At 49.1% G+C, this 18,833-nt stretch overlaps 2 protein-coding genes across 3 annotated transcripts in view; one reads left to right on the plus strand and one right to left on the minus strand.

Moving 5' to 3' along the window:
- Positions 1 to 6,086, minus strand: part of LOC143935336 (ubiquitin carboxyl-terminal hydrolase CYLD-like) — a 66,005-nt gene extending 59,919 nt beyond the window's left edge. Inside the window, exon 1 of the mRNA XM_077459138.1 lies at positions 5,960 to 6,086. The gene's annotated coding sequence lies outside the window, so the exon portion shown is untranslated. The remainder of the gene's footprint in view (positions 1 to 5,959) is intronic.
- The window catches only part of GGT7 (gamma-glutamyltransferase 7), a 91,720-nt gene that overhangs the window by 2,827 nt on the left and 70,060 nt on the right, over positions 1 to 18,833 (plus strand). The gene's annotated exons all lie outside the window — the stretch shown is intronic.

An 18,833-nucleotide genomic window follows, 5' to 3' on the forward strand; every position in this document is an offset into this window, starting at 1 on the left:
GTTGGGTATCCACCACACATACAAGCCCGTCTGCCTTATTGCCCAATCTGTGATTATCATCATAAATATAACTTGCATTAATAAGGTATAATAATAATATATAATTAGTGATAGTAGCATTGTTATTAGGATAATTAATGCCCAGGTAGTGATATAGTATGCAAAGCGCTGTAATGCTTTATATTTAGAATTAAACCAAATAATAAAAGAAGGTCTCAGATAGACGGCAATAGGTTACTGTCCCTTACCATGTGAAACAATACTGATTATTATATATGCAGTTCTAGAATATTAAAGTGTATCTATAGTCAAAACTTTATTTTTTTCAGTGGTTTTTGGGTGGAGTGGGTAAGGATTAGAACCCCTGTCTGGTTTTACTGCTGTTGGAGGCTTTGCTGGAAAGATTCTTCCTTAAAGGGATAGTTCACCTTTACCACAAAATTGCCTATGCAGATAAGGGGCGTCAGGGCAACCATCAGAAATTTTTGGACCCCTTACACAGCTTAGCTTTAGACCTGGAACCCCCCCCCCACCAGCCTGACCACATATATGTCAGCCCCTCACACCTGAATATTTGTCAGCCCCCCACACCTGTATATATGTCAGTCCCCCCCACACCTGTATATATTTCAGCACCCCCCCACACACACCTGTATATATGTCAGCCCCCTCACACCTGTATATATGTCAGCCCCCTCGCACCTGTATATATGTCAGCCCCTCCCACACACCTGTATTTATTTCAGCCCCCATATACACCCACACCTGTATATATTAGCGCCCCCCCCACACACCTGTATATATGTCAGCGCCCCCCCACACACCTGTATGTATGTCAGCGCCCCCACACACACCTGTATATATGTCAGCACCCCCCACACACCTGTATATATGTCAGTGCCCCCCCCCACACACACCTGTATATATGTCAGCACCCCCCACACACCTGTATATATGTCAGTGCCCCCCCCCACACACACCTGTATATATGTCAGCACCCCCCACACACCTGTATATATGTCAGTGCCCCCCCCCACACACACCTGTATATATGTCAGCCCCCCCACACACCTGTATATATGTCAGTGCCCCCCCACACACACCTGTATATATGTCAGAACCCCCCCACACACACCTGTATATATGTCAGCCCCCTCACACACACCTGTATTTATTTCAGCCCCCATATACAACCACACCTGTATATATCAGCGCCCCCCCCCCACACACACACCTGTATGTATGTCAGCGCCCCCCACACACCTGTAAATATGTCAGCGCCCCCACACACACCTGTATATATGTCAGTGCCCCCCCCCACACACCTGTATATATGTCAGCGCCCCCCACACACCTGTAAATATGTCAGCGCCCCCACACACACCTGTATATATGTCAGTGCCCCCCCACACACCTGTATATATGTCAGCGCCCCCCACACACCTGTATATATGTCAGTGCCCCCCCCACACACACCTGTATATATGTCAGCCCCCCACACACACCTGTATATATGTCAGCCCCCCCCCACACACCTGTATATATGTCAGTGCCCCCCCACACACACCTGTATATATGTCAGAACCCCCCCACACACACCTGTATATATGTCAGCCCCCCACACCTGTATATATGTCAGCCCCCTCACACACACCTGTATTTATTTCAGCCCCCATATACACCCACACCTGTATATATCAGCGCCCCCCCACACACCTGTATGTATGTCAGCGCCCCCCCACACACCTGTATATATGTCAGCTCCCCCCCACACGCACCTGTATATATGTCAGCACCCCCACACACACACCTGTATATATGTCAACGCCCCCACACACACCTGTATATATGTCAGCTCCCCCCCACACGCACCTGTATATATGTCAGCACCCCCACACACACACCTGTATATATGTCAACGCCCCCACACACACCTGTATATATGTCAGCTCCCCCCCACACACACCTGTATATATGTCAGCGCCCCCAAATACACCTGTATATATGTCAGCTCCTCCCCACACACACCTGTATATATGTCAGCGCCCCCCCCCCACACCTGTATATATGTCAGCCATCCCTCCACACACTCACACCTGTATATATGTCAGCACCCCCCACACACACCTGTATATATGTCAGCTCCCCCCCACACACACCTGTATATATGTCAGCGCCCCCCCCCACACACCTATATATATGTCAGCCATCCCTCCACACATACACACCTGTATATATGTCAGCACCCCCCACACACACCTGTATATATGTCAGCTCCCCCCCACACACACCTGTATATATGTCAGCGCCCCCACACACACCTGTATATATGTCAGCTCCCCCCCACACACACCTGTATATATGTCAGCCATCCCTCCACACACCCACACCTGTATATATGTCAGCGCCCCCACACACCTGTATATATGTCAGCACCCCCCACACATCTGTATATATGTCAGCACCCCCCCACACACCTGTATATATGTCAGCACCCCCCACACACACCTGTATATATGTCAGCCATCCCTCCACACACCCACACCTGTATATATGTCAGCGCCCCCACACACCTGTATATATGTCAGCGCCCCCCCACCCACACCTGTATATATGTCAGCGCCCCCCACACACACCTGTATATATGTCAGCACCCCCCCACACACACCTGTATATATGTCAGCGCCCCCCCCCCACACCTGTATATATGTCAGCCATCCCTCCACACACCTGTATATATGTCAGCACTCCCCATACACACACCTGTATATATGTCAGCGCCCCCCCACACACACCTGTATATATGTCAGCCCCCTCACACCTGTATATATGTCAGCCCCTCCCACACACCTGTATTTATTTCAGCCCCCATATACACCCACACCTGTATATATCAGCGCCCCCCACACACCTGTATGTATGTCAGCGCCCCCACACACCTGTATGTATGTCAGCGCCCCCCACACACACCTGTATATATGTCAGCTCCCCCCCACACACACCTGTATATATGTCAGCGCCCCCCCACACACCTGTATATATGTCAGCCATCCCTCCACACACTCACACCTGTATATATGTCAGCACCCCCCATACACACACCTGTATATATGTCAGCGCCCCCCACACATCTGTATATATGTCAGCACCCCCCACACACACCTGTATATATGTCAGCACCCCCCACACACACCTGTATATATGTCAGCCCCCCCCCCCCACACACCTGTATATATGTCAGCCATCCCTCCACACACTCACACCTGTATATATGTCAGCACCCCCCCCCCACACACACCTGTATATATGTCAGCTCCCCCCCACACACACCTGTATATATGTCAGCGCCCCCCCACACACCTGTATATATGTCAGCCATCCCTCCACACACACACACCTGTATATATGTCAGCACCCCCCATACACACACCTGTATATATGTCAGCGCCCCCCCCACACACCTGTATATATGTCAGCCATCCCTCCACACACACACACACCTGTATATGTCAGCACCCCCCATACACACACCTGTATATATATCAGCGCCCCCCCACACACACCTGTATATATGTCAGCCCCCCACACCTGTATATATGTCAGCCCCTCCCACACACCTGTATTTATTTCAGCCCCCATATACACCCACACCTGTATATATCAGCGCCCCCCCCCCCACACACCTGTATGTATGTCAGCGCCCCCCACACACCTGTATGTATGTCAGCGCCCCCACACACACCTGTATATATGTCAGCACCCCCCACACACCTGTATATATGTCAGCACCCACCCACACACACCTGTATATATGTCAGCTCCCCCCCACACACACCTGTATATATGTCAAAACCCCCCCACAAACACCTGTATATATGTCAGCACCCCACACACACAACTGTATATATGTCAGCGCCCCCACCCCCCACACACCTGTATATATGTCAGCCATCCCTCCACACACTCACACCTGTATATATGTCAGCACCCCCCATACACACACCTGTATATATGTCAGTGCCCCCCCACACACCTGTATATATGTCAGCACCCCCCCACACACACCTGTATATATGTCAGCCATCCCTCCGCACACCCACACCTGTATATGTCAGCTATCCCTCCACACACCCACACCTGTATATATGTCAGCACCCCCACACACCTGTATATATGTCAGGGCCCCCCCACACACACCTGTATATATGTCAGCTCCCCCCCACACACCTGTAAATATGTCTGCACCCCTCACACACCTGTATATATGTCAGCACCCCCCATACACACCTGTATATATGTCATCCCCCCCCCACACACACCTGTATATATGTCAGCCCCCCCCACACACACCTGTATATATGTCAGCACCCCCCACACACACCTGTATATATGTCAGCGCCCCCCCCCCACACACACCTGTATATATGTCAGCCCCCCCCCCCCACACACACCTGTATATATGTCAGCGCCCCCCCGCACACCTGTATATATGTCAGCGCTCCCCCACACACACCTGTATATATGTCAGCCCCCCACACCTGTATATATGTCAGCCCCTCCCACACACCTATATTTATTTCAGCCCCCATATACACCCACACCTGTATATATCAGCGCCCCCCCCCCCACACACCTGTATGTATGTCAGCGCCCCCCACACACCTGTATGTATGTCAGCGCCCCCACACACACCTGTATATATGTCAGCACCCCCCACACACCTGTATATATGTCAGCACCCACCCACACACACTTGTATATATGTCATCTCCCCCCCACACACACCTGTATATATGTCAAAACCCCCCCACAAACACCTGTATATATGTCAGCACCCCACACACACACCTGTATATATGTCAGCACCCCACACTCACACCTGTATATATGTCAGCACCCCCCATACACACACCTGTATATATGTCAGTGCCCCCCCACACACCTGTATATATGTCAGCACCCCCCCACACACACCTGTATATATGTCAGCCATCCCTCCGCACACCCACACCTGTATATGTCAGCTATCCCTCCACACACCCACACCTGTATATATGTCAGCACCCCCACACACCTGTATATATGTCAGCTCCCCCCCACACACCTGTAAATATGTCTGCGCCCCTCACACACCTGTATATATGTCAGCACCCCCCATACACACCTGTATATATGTCAGCGCCCCCCCCACACACCTGTATATATGTCAGCGCCCCCCCCACACACCTGTATATATGTCAGCCCCCCCCCACACACACCTGTATATATGTCAGCCCCCCCCCCCCACACACACCTGTATATATGTCAGCACCTCCCACACACACCTGTATATATGTCAGCGCCCCCCCCCCACACACACCTGTATATATGTCAGCCCCCCCCACACACACCTGTATATATGTCAGCACCCCCCACACACACCTGTATATATGTCAGCGCCCCCCCACACAACTGTATATATGTCAGCCCCCCCCCCCCCACACACACCTGTATATATGTCAGCGCCCCCCCCCCACACCTGTATATATGTCAGCCCCCCCCCCACACACACCTGTATATATGTCAGCCCCCCCCCACACACACCTGTATATATGTCAGCACCCCCCACACACACCTGTATATATGTCAGCCCCCCCCACACACACCTGTATATATGTCAGCACCCCCCACACACACCTGTATATATGTCAGCACCCCCCACACACACCTGTATATATGTCAGCGCCCCCCACACACACCTGTATATATGTCAGCACCCCCCACACACACCTGTATATATGTCAGCACCCCCCACACACACCTGTATATATGTCAGCGCCCCCCCACACACCTGTATATATGTCAGCACCCCCCCACACACACCTGTATATATGTCAGCGCCCCCCCCCCCCACACCTGTATATATGTCAGCGCTCCCCCACACACACCTGTATATACGTCAGCACCCCCCCACACATACCTGTATATATGGTTATACACAAACAGCCCCCTTCATTTTCTTCACAGCCCCTACTTGTAACTTCCTCCCTGGTCCCAGCTCGTTTTTACAAAGCTGACATGTTGGTGAGAAGCACAGTACAGGCAGATAACTGCCAAACGAAGGGTGCACATGCACATAGTAGCCAGAGGTGGCAGTAAAGCGCTTGAATTCTAAAATCAATGACACAAGAACTGCGGAAACGGTGAGAGCGTTTCTATAATGCACAGCACAGATCTCCTTCACCCGTACTGCCTTCTTCTGGTCCGGGCGGGCCCTTCGGGCTCCTTACAGTTGTAATGGCTGTACCCCCCCATGGAGGTCCCGAGGGGTGTCTGTAGATGAAAACAAACTTTGCAGCTCTGACTAAAGTTGAATAATTCCCTTGCTATAGGTGTAAGCCATTTACATACCTTATAAAGCCTGACTGGAATACTCCCAGGATGTTGCTTAATGAGGCCTAGTCATCACTGCTCCCCTCCACCATCTCAGGAATGCTGAGTTCAGAACTACTGCATCAGGGGAGAGAAAGAGCATGTGAGGGGGTTTGAATCAGAGAAAGAGCTCACTCCTGTGATGGAGAAGGTGAGCAGTGATGACTAGGCCTCACTTAGTAACGTCCTGAGAGTATTCCAGTCAGGCCTCAAGGGTATTATTTATCTTTAGTCAGAGCTGCACAGTTTGTTTTAATCTTCAAACTTCCCTTACCTGCATAGGCATTTTTTTTGTAAAAGTGAACTATCCTTTTAACAGCAACACAGAAAAAAGTAAACTTTTTTTTTCAAAAAGAATTAAAGTGTTTTTTTTTTCCAAAAAATGTATTATCTTGTAGCTTTCCATTGGCTGCATTCGTTTTCTGAATCAATGGTGGTTGCAAATGAAAGTTTACCTTATAAATGCTGCATCACATGGGCAGACACATGGTAAACATTTTATCCTTTTCTTCTTCTTTCTTTTGCAGGGATTAAATGTTGCATATTGTAACACTGTTGTAACCGAACTTGGTTCAGAACATTGCAACATTTGTTTAAGCTTAAAATATACTTCCATTTGCAGTATAGGCTAATACATTGGGGGATAGTTACTAAAACTGGGGCATGAAAAAAAATCTGGTGCAGCCCTGCATAGAAACCAATCATATTCCAGGTTTTATTGTCAAAGCTTAAAGGGATTTAAAGTTAATTTTTTTATTTTTTTTAAAATAACAAACATGTTATACTTACCTCTACTGTGCAGCTCGTTGTGTGGCCCTGAACCTGGTCTTCTGGGGTCCCTCGGCGGCTGTCTCGGCTTCCCTCCGCAAGTACTTCTCCCTTTCATGCGAGCTCCCTCACATGGTGAGAAGTACTTTCGGGCACGCTCCCGTGATACAGCCGGTGGCTATAGCCGCTCGCTGTATCACTCGGCCCCGCCCCCGGCGCACTGCGTCATTGGATGTGATTGATAGCAGTGCAAGCCAATGGCTACCCTGCTTTCAAACCATCCACTCTTACCAATCAGCGGCTAGGCTGAGCAGCGAAGAGGACATCGGGGGCGAGCGCGGGACTTTCGAGGGGTCAGGTAAGTAAAACGGGGGGCGCTGCCACTGTCAGATTTTTTTTAGCTTTGGATAGAGTGGGGAAAGTTTAGAAGTCCTATCAGTTTGTACATTTTTCCAGGCCTCCATTAATATGATCATAAATAGTACAATATAATTGTATGATTTCCTTTAAATTTACCAAAACAATGTAATATGAGGATAAACCTAAACGATCCATTCAATTATCCATTTGTGTCCATTAAGCTGTCCATAGATAAGATTTGAACCATCATAGTTTGAGATTCCGAACATCTATGGGTAGGCAGATTGTACCCAAGTCAACCCATCCAACATGCTGGATTTTTACATGCAATTATTGCCAGCAGCTATAATCACTGTTTTCTCCTGGCGGGGACTGCTCCCCGTGCCCCCTCCACCGGGAGAACACAATAGCTCCACAGGAGTCACTCCCCCATAAACACTGACTGTGTTGATGCGGAAATTGAGTGATTTTGTTTCTTGAAACCTGTGGCTGCAGGAACAAAAATCGCATCATGTATGGCCTGCATTAGATTGAATGGTTGTTAGATCTTTGTATATTGTGAAGTTTCATCTTACTTTATCTTGGAACAATCCTCTTAATAGCTAATGCTGCGCACACACGACTGGCAGAAAAGGTCAGACGGTCTTCCTGACAGACTTTGGACAGAGTTACAATGGACTTCTGAACGAACGGACTTGCCCACATACGAACGGACTAAAGTCTGTCCGAAAGTCCATTCGTTTTGAACATGATGACGTAAGAGGGAACTAGAAAAGTAAGTTCAGTAGCCAGTAGCCAATAGCTGCCCTTGCGTCCTATTTGGTCCGTCGGACCAGCATACAGACGAACGATTTTCCCGAATTGAGTCCGTCAGACAGATTTGAAACATGTTCTATTTCTAGGTCCATCTGAATTTTTTAAAGAAAAATGATCGGACTATTCCACACACGATCGGACTATGCGACAGGAATGATTCCGTGGGACCTATTCTGCCGGAAAGTCCAATCGTGTGTACGCGGCATTAGTGTACCTTAGCTAAGGGTCTTATTTATATATATAAAAAAAATCACAGAGCTAGTTATCCTGAGAAACTGCATGCACAGTCTTGTAAAGTCTGATTGTAAAGTCTTTTTTTTGTTAAAACAACAAACATGTTATACTTACCTGCACTGTGCAGTGGTTTTGCACAGAGCACCTCCTCTTCTTGGGTCCCCTGCCATTGCTCCTACTCCCTGCCAAGTGCCCCATAGCAAGTGCTTGCTATAGAGGAAATGAAGCGCGCTCGCTCCCAAGCCCCACCCTTCACTCCCTCATCACTGGCTATGATTGACAGCAGCAGGAGACTCCGCTGCTGTATTTAAGCCAATGAGGAGGGAGAGAGCCAAGAGAGCCTCTTCTCTCGTGTGCATCGCTGGATCGAGATCGGGCTCAGGTATGTATTATTATTAATTATTTATATGACTGATCTATAAAATGAAAAAAAAAAAGAAATCTAGATTAAAACCAGAGCCAATGCACCCAGCAACTAGTTTTCTTGGCTTTATTGGAAAAAAAATATATATTTTTACTTCTCCAAATTTGTCCCATTACGGTGAGAAATCTAAATACCCAGAACATAAAGAAAAAGAGGAATTGAAGGAAAACATATGGTCGGACTTTAAAGGCACAACAAAACTGGGAGTACAAAAAGTTATTTTAACATTTATTGAAAAATACATATAGTATAAAGACCAGAGACATTGTTACGTTACCTGGTAGGAGAGCCCAGAATGCAGGGAGCGGCGCCTCGTAAGCCTCCGGCTCGAGAGCCCCTGGAGGTGGAGACAGGGATTCAAGAGTTCGGAGGGCACAAGTGCCAGGCCGGGTAGCAGCAACGGTGATCCACCACCAGCTGGTACAGGAGGTCAGACTGGAATGGGAGGTTGTAGACAGCGGGCACAACAGGAGCAGCTGGTACTGGCAGACAGGCGGGAACAGCAGGAGCAGCTGGTACTGGCAGACAGGCAGGAACAGCAGGAGCAGCTGGCACTGGCAGACAGGCAGGAGCAGCAGGAGCAGCTGGTACTGGCAGACAGGCAGGAACAGCAGGAGCAGCTGGTACTGGCGTTCAGGTGGGTACAGCAGGCGTGGTCAGGAACGAGCCGGGTCGGTAACTAGCGGGCAGCAGAGGTACAAAGCAGAAGGCAGGAGCCTGGTCAGGTAGGCAGAGGGTCGGAGGCAGGCAGCAATCAAACAAGGTCAAACAGGCTGGGTTCAGTATCAGGAACAGGCAGGAGCAAGTAGCAGAAGTCACGGGAACGCTGTAGACAGGACAGCACGGGAGAACAGGAGCTGATTCCTTAAATAACCTGTTGGGCGCCAAGAACGGTCGCACGGTGAGTTTGCGTGCCCCCGCGAGTAACCGTGCTCCCGTTCGTGACCCCGCGTCCCCGCGTACGCCCGTTCGCTTGGTCGCGCGCCCGTGTGCGCTCGCTCGTGTCAACGCGCACCCGCGTGCGCCTGTTAGGATCGACACGCACACGCGTGCGTTCGTTCGCGCCAACCTGCGTCTGAGGGCGCCTGCGGGTGAGTTTCCTATGTACGATCGGAACAGTAGGTCGATCGTGACATTGCCCCCCCCCAAGGGGCAGCCTCCGGATGCCCAACCGTGCCATCTTATCCGGATGAGACCTCTTGAAGGCAAGGATTAGCCTCTTCGCATGCAGGTTGGATTCCGGTTCCCAGGAGTTTTCTTCGGGGCCATACCCCTTCCATTTGACCAGAAACTGAGTCCGATTCTGTCTTCTCCTGCAGTCCAGGATGGATTCGACCTCGTATTCCAATTCTCCATCAATCATCACAGGTACCGGGGGGTTGGCATTCCGATTGGCAAAGGGGTCCGGAACAGTAGGCTTAAGCAATGAAGCGTGAAAGACCAGGTGGATCCGAAACGACTCCGGGAGCTTCAATTCAAAAGCCACGTCATTCAGCTTCCTCACAATAGGGAATGGGCCCACAAACTTCGGGCCCAGCTTCTTGGATGGGCAGGCCAATTTCAGGTTTAGTGTGGACAACCAGACCTGGTCCCCGACCTTGAGGTTGAGCTCCCCCCTTCTCTTCTTATCGAAGACCTCCTTGTTGTGTTCCTGTGTTTTAGCCAGAGTCTCTTGTAGGAGTTTATTGTTGGTCTCGAAGAAATTGAGATCTTCCTGTACCGCCGGTACTGAACATTCAGGGAGATTACTGGACAGAAAAAGCGGGTGGAAGCCAAAATTTGCAAAAAACGGAGACTGTTTTGTGGCCGAATGGATAGAATTGTTATAAGCAAATTCTGCTAGTGGTAAGAGCGATGCCCAGTCATCCTGGGAGAAGGAAGAAAAGCAACGCAGATATTGCTCCAGTGTTTGGTTGGTTCTCTCGGTCTGGCCGTTGGTCTGAGGGTGATAGGCCGAGGAAAGACGAAGCTCAATTTTCAGGGCCCCACAGAGTGCTTTCCAAAACCTGGACGTGAACTGCACCCCCCTATCTGAAGTAATGTTGGCAGGGATGCCATGAAGCCTCACCACTTCTCTAATAAAAGTCTTAGCCGTCTCTGCGGCCGAAGGGGTCCCCTTCATAGGCAAAAAGTGGGCCATTTTAGTGAGTCGGTCTACCACCACAAAGATTGTGGAAAAATCTTCGGAAGGAGGCAATTCCACGATGAAGTTCATGGATATCATCCTCCAAGGTCTATCCGGAATGGGCAGTGGTCTCAGCAGCCCCCAAGCTTTTGATTTGCTACCTTTATTCCGAATACATGTGGTGCATGCCTCCATATATTCCCTGCAGTGCTTCTTCATCTGTGGCCACCAGAAGGTGCGCTGAAGCAAGTCCGTGGTTTTGAGCACCCCAAAGTGGCCGGCCAGCAGGTGGTCGTGGCAGGAGCTGAGGACTGCGACGCGTACTTCTTGGGGAACATAGATCTTGTCCTGATGCCAAAGAAGACCATCTCTAGAAGTTAATGGAATGTCAGGTGGGAGGACCGGATCGCTGGAAGCTTGCTTAATTTGGGTGAGTAGATCCTCCTGAAGCAGGAGAAAGTTCCCTGAGGAAAGGATAGTATCAGGAGTAGAGAGCTCCACTGGTTCACTGTACATGCGAGAGAGAGCATCGGATTTGACATTCTTCGATCCCGGACGGTACGTGATGTGAAACACGAATCTAGAGAAGAAGAGTGCCCACCTGGCCTGTCTTGGCTTCAGTCTCTTGGCCGACTTAAGATATTCTAGATTTTTATGATCAGTATAGACCAGGATCGGGTGGGAGGCTCCCTCGAGAAGGTAGCGCCACTCCTCGAGTGCCGCCTTGATCGCCAGCAGTTCACGGTCACCGACATCGTAATTACGTTCAGCCTCCGAAAGCTTGCGGGAAAAGAAGGCGACCGGATGCAAAAGTGACTTAGGCCCCTGTCTCTGGGAGAGCACCGCACCGACCGCAATTTCCGAGGCATCCACCTCCAGGATATAAGGCAGGGTTGAGTCAGGGTGTCTTAAGATTGAGGCCGATACGAACAAGTCCTTTAGGGTTTTGACAGCCTCTTGTGCCCTAGAGGTCCATTGAAACTTTTGACCCTGTTTGGTCAGCTCGGTGATGGGGGAGATAATGGAGGAAAATCCCTTGATGAATTTCCTGTAGAAATTAGCAAATCCTACGAATCGTTGGACCCCTTTCTTGTCAGAGGGAGCGGGCCAGTCTAGGATGGCTGAGATCTTCTGGGGGTCCATCTCTATTCCTTTCACTGAAATAATTAGGCCAAGGAATTGGATACTTTGTTGTTCAAAGACACACTTCTCGGGCTTGGCGTACAGGCCATGAAGACGGAGTCGGCCTAGGACATTCTTCACATGTTCCCGGTGCTCGGCTAAGGAGGAAGAAAAGATTAAGATATCATCTAGATACACTATAACAAACAAATCAAGGTAATCTCTGAAGATATCATTTACGAAATGTTGGAATGTAGCAGGAGCATTACATAGTCCGAAGGGCATAACTAAATATTCAAAGTGCCCGAAATGAGTACGGAAGGCGGTCTTCCATTCGTCGCCTCTACGAATGCGGACAAGGTTGTAGGCACCCCGAAGGTCTAGTTTAGAGAATACTTCGGCCGGCCCCAGTCTCTGAAATAGTTCGGGCACTAACGGTAGGGGATAGCGGTTTTTAATTGTGACCTTGTTAAGTGCCCGGTAGTCCACACATGGGCGTAGGGAATGGTCTTTCTTCTCAACGAAGAAGATCCCTGCACCTGCCGGGGAGGTGGACGGTCGAATAAAACCCTTCTCCAAGTTCTCGTCCAGGTAGGTTTTCAGGGTTCCCAGTTCGGTTTCGGATAAAGGGAAAATTCTCCCAATGGGAATCTCTGCCCCCGGGAGCAACTCGATAGGGCAGTCATATGGCCTGTGAGGGGGTAGAATCTTGGCGCCCTTCTTGCTAAACACATCCAAGAAGTTGTGGTAAACCTTGGGCACAGCCTGTCGGATCTCGGTGTCCGTTTCTAAGCAAAGCAGGGAAGAAAGGTCCGTGTTAACAACTGGGAGACAGTGCTGACGGCAGTAGGCAGACGGGAATTCAATTTCCCCGGTGGACCAATTGATGAGGGGGTTGTGGGCCTTCAACCAGGGCATGCCGAGAATAACGGGAAAAAGTGGAGACTTAATGATGTCCAGACACAGGAGCTCCTGGTGGGTTCCGGCGATGATGGCAAAAAGAGGAGACGTCTCCTGGGTCACTGGTCCGGACTTAAGGGTGGAACCGTCGGCCAAATAAATTGAAAGTCCTTTTACCCTAGGCCGAAGAGGGATGTTGTTTCTTAAGGCAAAGGACAAGTCCATAAAGCCGCTGCAAGCCCCAGAGTCAATAATCGCGTTGGTTTTGATAGTCCTTCCTGAGAGCTGCAAAAGAAGAGGCACAGCCAGATGAGAGGTGTTACTAAGCAAGGCAGGAGAAGAAGCAGGAGGAAGGAGGAGGCACTTACGCAATTTGGCAGGGCAAGTGCGAACATAATGTCCCGGTTCTCCACAGTAGAGGCACAGATTGCCGGCTCTTCGACGTTGGCGCTCCTCAGGCGTCAAAGATGGGCGGAGGAGTCCCAGCTGCATGGGCTCTGAAGAATCTGGAGAGGGTGGAACAGGAGCGGAGGGAACCGGAGAGTTGGAACTTGGAACCCGTGGTAGCATCCAGACAGGGCGAGAGGTAGAAGAAGAACGCTCCAGGCGACGTTCTCTTAGGCGCCTATCAATCTGGACAGAGAGGTCAATGAGCGCTTCTAGGGTTTCAGGGATACCCAAGCGAGCCAGTTCGTCTTTTAACGATTCAGAGAGGCCCATCCGAAACTGGTAGCGGAGGGCCGAGTTATTCCAGTCTGTGTCGGAGCTCCAGCGTCCGAACTCAGACACGTAATCCTCCACCGGCCTGCGACCCTGTTGGAGCGCATGCAGGGCTGCTTCTGCGGTGGCAGCAAGCTGGGGGTCCTCATACAGACGAGACATCGCTAGGAAGAAAGTATTTAAAGTGTCCAGAGAGGGATCCTTCCGTTCCAAAAGACGATGCGCCCAGGCCTGGGGCTCGTCTGTCAGTAGCGAAATGACGAACCCCACTTTAGTCGCCTCGAGAGAGAAAGTCCGGGGCTGTAAAGCGAAGAAGAGCTCGCAGGAGTTACAAAAGGCCCTGAACTTGTTTCGATTGCCGGAGAAACGATCTGGAGTGGGGACCCTTGGTTCAGGCGGCATCATTACCACTGAAGGTGGAGCTGGAGGTCCGGGAAGAGCAGATGATGAAGCAGATAGGGCCTGGACCTGTTCTTCCAGACGACCGTAGCCTTCCTGCAAGTTCTTCACGGCCTGGGTAAGACCAGCTAGATGGCGGCAAAGCTCGTCCATTGGCGAGGCTCCCTGCGTGGGCTCGGACATGGCTGTCCTGTACTGTCACGTTACCTGGTAGGAGAGCCCAGAATGCAGGGAGCGGTGCCTCGTAAGCCTCCGGCTCGAGAGCCCCTGGAGGTGGAGACAGGGATTCAAGAGTTCGGAGGGCACAAGTGCCAGGCCGGGTAGCAGCAACGGAGATCCACCACCAGCTGGTACAGGAGGTCAGACTGGAACGGGAGGTTGTAGACAGCGGGCACAACAGGAGCAGCTGGTAGTGGCAGACAGGCGGGAACAGCAGGAGCAGCTGGTACTGGCAGACAGGCAGGAACAGCAGGAGCAGCTGGCACTGGCAGACAGGCAGGAGCAGCAGGAGCAGCTGGTACTGGCAGACAGGCAGGAACAGCAGGAGCAGCTGGTACTGGCGTTCAGGTGGGTACAGCAGGTGTGGTCAGGAACGAGCCGGGTCGGTAACTAGCGGGCAGCAGAGGTACAAAGCAGAAGGCAGGAGCGTGGTCAGGTAGGCAGAGGGTCGGAGGCAGGCAGCAATCAAACAAGGTCAAACAGGCTGGGTTTAGTATCAGGAACAGGCAGGAGCAAGTAGCAGAAGTCACGGGAACGCTGTAGACAGGACAGCACGGGAGAACAGGAGCTGATTCCTTAAATAACCTGTTGGGCGCCAAGAACGGTCGCACGGTGAGTTTGCGTGCCCCCGCGAGTAACCGTGCTCCCGTTCGTGACCCCGCGTCCCCGCGTACGCCCGTTCGCTTGGTCGCGCGCCCGTGTGCGCTCGCTCGTGTCAACGCTCACCCGCGTGTGCCTGTTAGGATCGACACGCACACGCGTGCGTTCGTTCGCGCCAACCTGCGTCTGAGGGCGCCTGCGGGTGAGTTTCCTATGTACGATCGGAACAGTAGGTCGATCGTGACAGACATGAAAGAAATAATAAAAATCACATATACAGATGAGAATCGATACATGATGTGAGCCCTAATGCATCTACGCGTTTCATTGTACACTCTCTCCCAGGGGATTTTTGTGATACCACCATATACTTATTTGCTTGGGATGATGGTAGCTTGGATCTGGATCCACCATATTGGATAAACAGTCAGGCTTCTATCTGTGGCTTTTTTTGTGACTCAAGGATCGTCTTTGATCTGTTCAACATGATCCATGGCATATTCCATCTCCCATCTAATATCCCCTGTTCAATAAGGTTTTAATGATCAGCCCACAGGTGGCCTCTATGTGTTTTTCGGCTGTATTGAGCTGCGTTGCCCCTGAGTTTTTCCGTATGTTTTTCTTTACTGGAAACCATTTTCTGTCTAATCTCTGATTGACTAATACGTATTTACGTGAGCCTCTTGCAAGATAGTGAGATCCTTCTCTTCTTTGCAACTACTGAACCCCAAATGTGTCCTGAAGAAGTGTACAACGAAACACGTAGACGCATCAGGGCTCACATCATGTATCGATTCTCATCTGTATATGTGTTTGTTATTTCTTTCATGTCTCTGGTCTTTATATTATATGTATTTTTCAATAAATGTTAAAAAAACTTTTTGTACTCCCAGTGTTTTTTGTGCCTTTAAAGTCCAACCATAGGTTTTCCTTGAATTCCTTTTTTCTTTATGTTCTCAATATTCGCAGATGAGGCAATGTGAGTGCTTTTTTTCTCTGTTTATTCAGATCTAAACATCCTTTTTTATGAATACCTCAAAACTGACCCACCAAAAAAACTTATTAGGAATATGCAACTACATCAGCTTAATTCATTCGATATACAGTACTGTGCAAAAGTTTTAGGCAGGTGTGAAAATTTTTGTAAATTAAGAATGCTTTCAGCAATAGAAGTGTTAATAGTTTATTTTCATCAATTAACAAAATGAATAAAAAAAAAGTAAATGAACAGAAATCCAAATAAAATCAACATTTGGTGTAAGCACCCTTTGCCTTCAAAACAGCATCATTCTAGGTAGACATGCACACAGTTTTTTAAGGAACTCAGAAGGTAGGTTATCCAAACATCTTGTAGCACTAACCACCGATCTTAAGTGGATGTAGGCTGCCTCAAATTCTTCTCTATTCCTATAATCCCAGACAGACTCGATGATGTTGAGATTAGGACTCAATGGGGGACTGTAGGGAACCATTACTTCCAGGATTCCTCGTTCTTCTTTATGCTGAAGATAGTTCTCAATGACAGTGGCTATGCTTGGGGTCGTTGTTCTGTTGTGGTATAACTTTGAGGCCAATCACACGCCTCCCTGATAGTATGGCATGATGGATAATTATCTGCCTGCATTTCTCAGCATTGAGGACACCATTGATTCTGACCAAATCTCCAACACTATTTGCAGAAGTGCAGCCCCTAACTTGCTAGGAACCTCCACCATGCTTCACTGTTGCCTGCAGACACTCATTATTGTAACGTTCTCCAGCCCTCTGGTAAACAAACTGCCTCATGCTACAGCCAAATATTTAAAATTTTGGCTCATCAGTCAAGAGCACCTACTGCCATTTTTCTGCTCCCCAGATCCTATGTTTTCACGCATAGTTGAGTTGCTTAACCTTGTTTCTACGTCAGAGGTGTGGCTTTTTGGCCACAATTCTTCCATGAAAACTACTTCTGGCCAGACTTCTCCGGACAGGACATTGGTGTTCCTGGGTCCCATTGGTTTCTTCCAGTTCTGTACTGATGGCACTGCTAGACATCTTCAGAAGTCGAAGGGAAGCTATCATGATGTGTCTTTCATCTGCTGCATTATCCTCCCTGATGGTATGATTATGTCAGATTTTTGATGCTCAAAGTAGTACAATGTTTTGCATGGAAATTTGGCGTTTTATATTGTAGGCCTGTCATTTTTAGGAATAACACACTTAAATCTGTCCAAACAAGAGTCTGATAGACATCCGGGGTATTATAACATTTGAAACACAAAATCATAAATTATAATATAATAAATAACTATAAATAAATATAACAAATAATAATATAATAATAAAAATTATTCAAATAATGTAATCAAATCAAAAACACTGCAATTTGCTCAGTTGCAGAATTGTCGCTGTCGTTACTTTCAGTGTTTGATGACGAATTTCCCCACCAATCACTATTGCTCAATTCTTCAAGTGATTCTAATTTACTATCACTGTTTTCTAGCTGGTCTAAAACCGCATTTGATGTAAAGGGACACTTTTTGGTTGCTATGGACAATCTCCAGGTTCCAGGCAGAAAGAACAGTATTTATAATATAAAACTGCATACAGGGCACTGGACAAACCGCTAGGGACAAAAGGGATGTAAAATAATGTAATACAGTAATGTAATCTGTAAGATCACAGTGTACTGTATGTATTGTGTGTTTTTCACTTTTTGAATTTAGCACCGTGCTCCATCCCCATGCGTCGCAACGCTCACAGGGAACAGAGCTCGGCACTGTGATAGATCCGATGGAGGACACGGCTCGCACACACAGTGAGGAGACATCGCAGGATCCTGAGGACAAGGTAAGTAACTTTTCCTGGATCCTGCGATGCGATCCCGAGTGTGGCTCGGGGTTACCGCTTTTGGTACTGAAAATTCACCCCGAGCCACACTCGTGGATATGGTCCTCAATATTGCCAGATCAATGGTGTCCTCAATGCTCAGAGATACAGGCAGATTCTTATCCATCATGTCATATTATCAATTAGGGAGGTGTGTGAATGGCCCGAAATGTATTGTGTCAGCTAAACAGCATCTACAGCTGATTAGCTGAAGGGTCTGTTTGGGTATTCTGACAGCCGGCGGTGTGAACTGTCAAAATACAATAGTCAGCAGGGTGATTAACCCATTTACTCTGATGAAGTGTGGGTTGAGGAATCTGTTAGATTTCTTTTACAAGCTGAACAAAAGAAATGTAATAGTTCATGGCCAGCTTGTTGGGAGGAGCCCTGTGCCGAAAGGGCTAAAGATCAAGGATGTGCAATTGAGTTCTTAAAGTGACACTAAATAATATCCTTATTTTTGAAAAGAATACATACACATCCAGTACTTAAAGCAGAGTTCCACCCAAAAATGAAACTTCCGCTCATCTGATTCCTCCTCCCCTCCGGTGCCACAATTGTCACGTTTTTGGGGGGAGTGGGGACCGGATACCTGTCTTTGACCGGTTTCCTTTCCCACTTCTGGGAGCCTCAGCTGCGGCTATTGACATCATTGCTGGGGCTTCCTCCTCCCTCCTCCTTCCCCATCGCCAGGCCAGTAGGAGAGAAGAGCGGGGCCTCGCACATGTGCAGTACGGTTCCCGGCGTGAAGCCGAAAGCCTACACTGCCGTGTACCCTTACCCGCAATGGCGGTAGCAGCACCTGACAGCTGATGGAAACATCAGCTGTGGTGCCAACATCACTGGACTCCAGGACAGGTAAGTGTC

The sequence above is a fragment of the Lithobates pipiens genome, unplaced genomic scaffold (assembly GCF_037356315.1).
Source record: "Lithobates pipiens isolate NorthernLeopardFrog02 unplaced genomic scaffold, aLitPip1_a1.2 Scaffold_28, whole genome shotgun sequence".
NCBI lineage: Eukaryota > Metazoa > Chordata > Amphibia > Anura > Ranidae > Lithobates > Lithobates pipiens.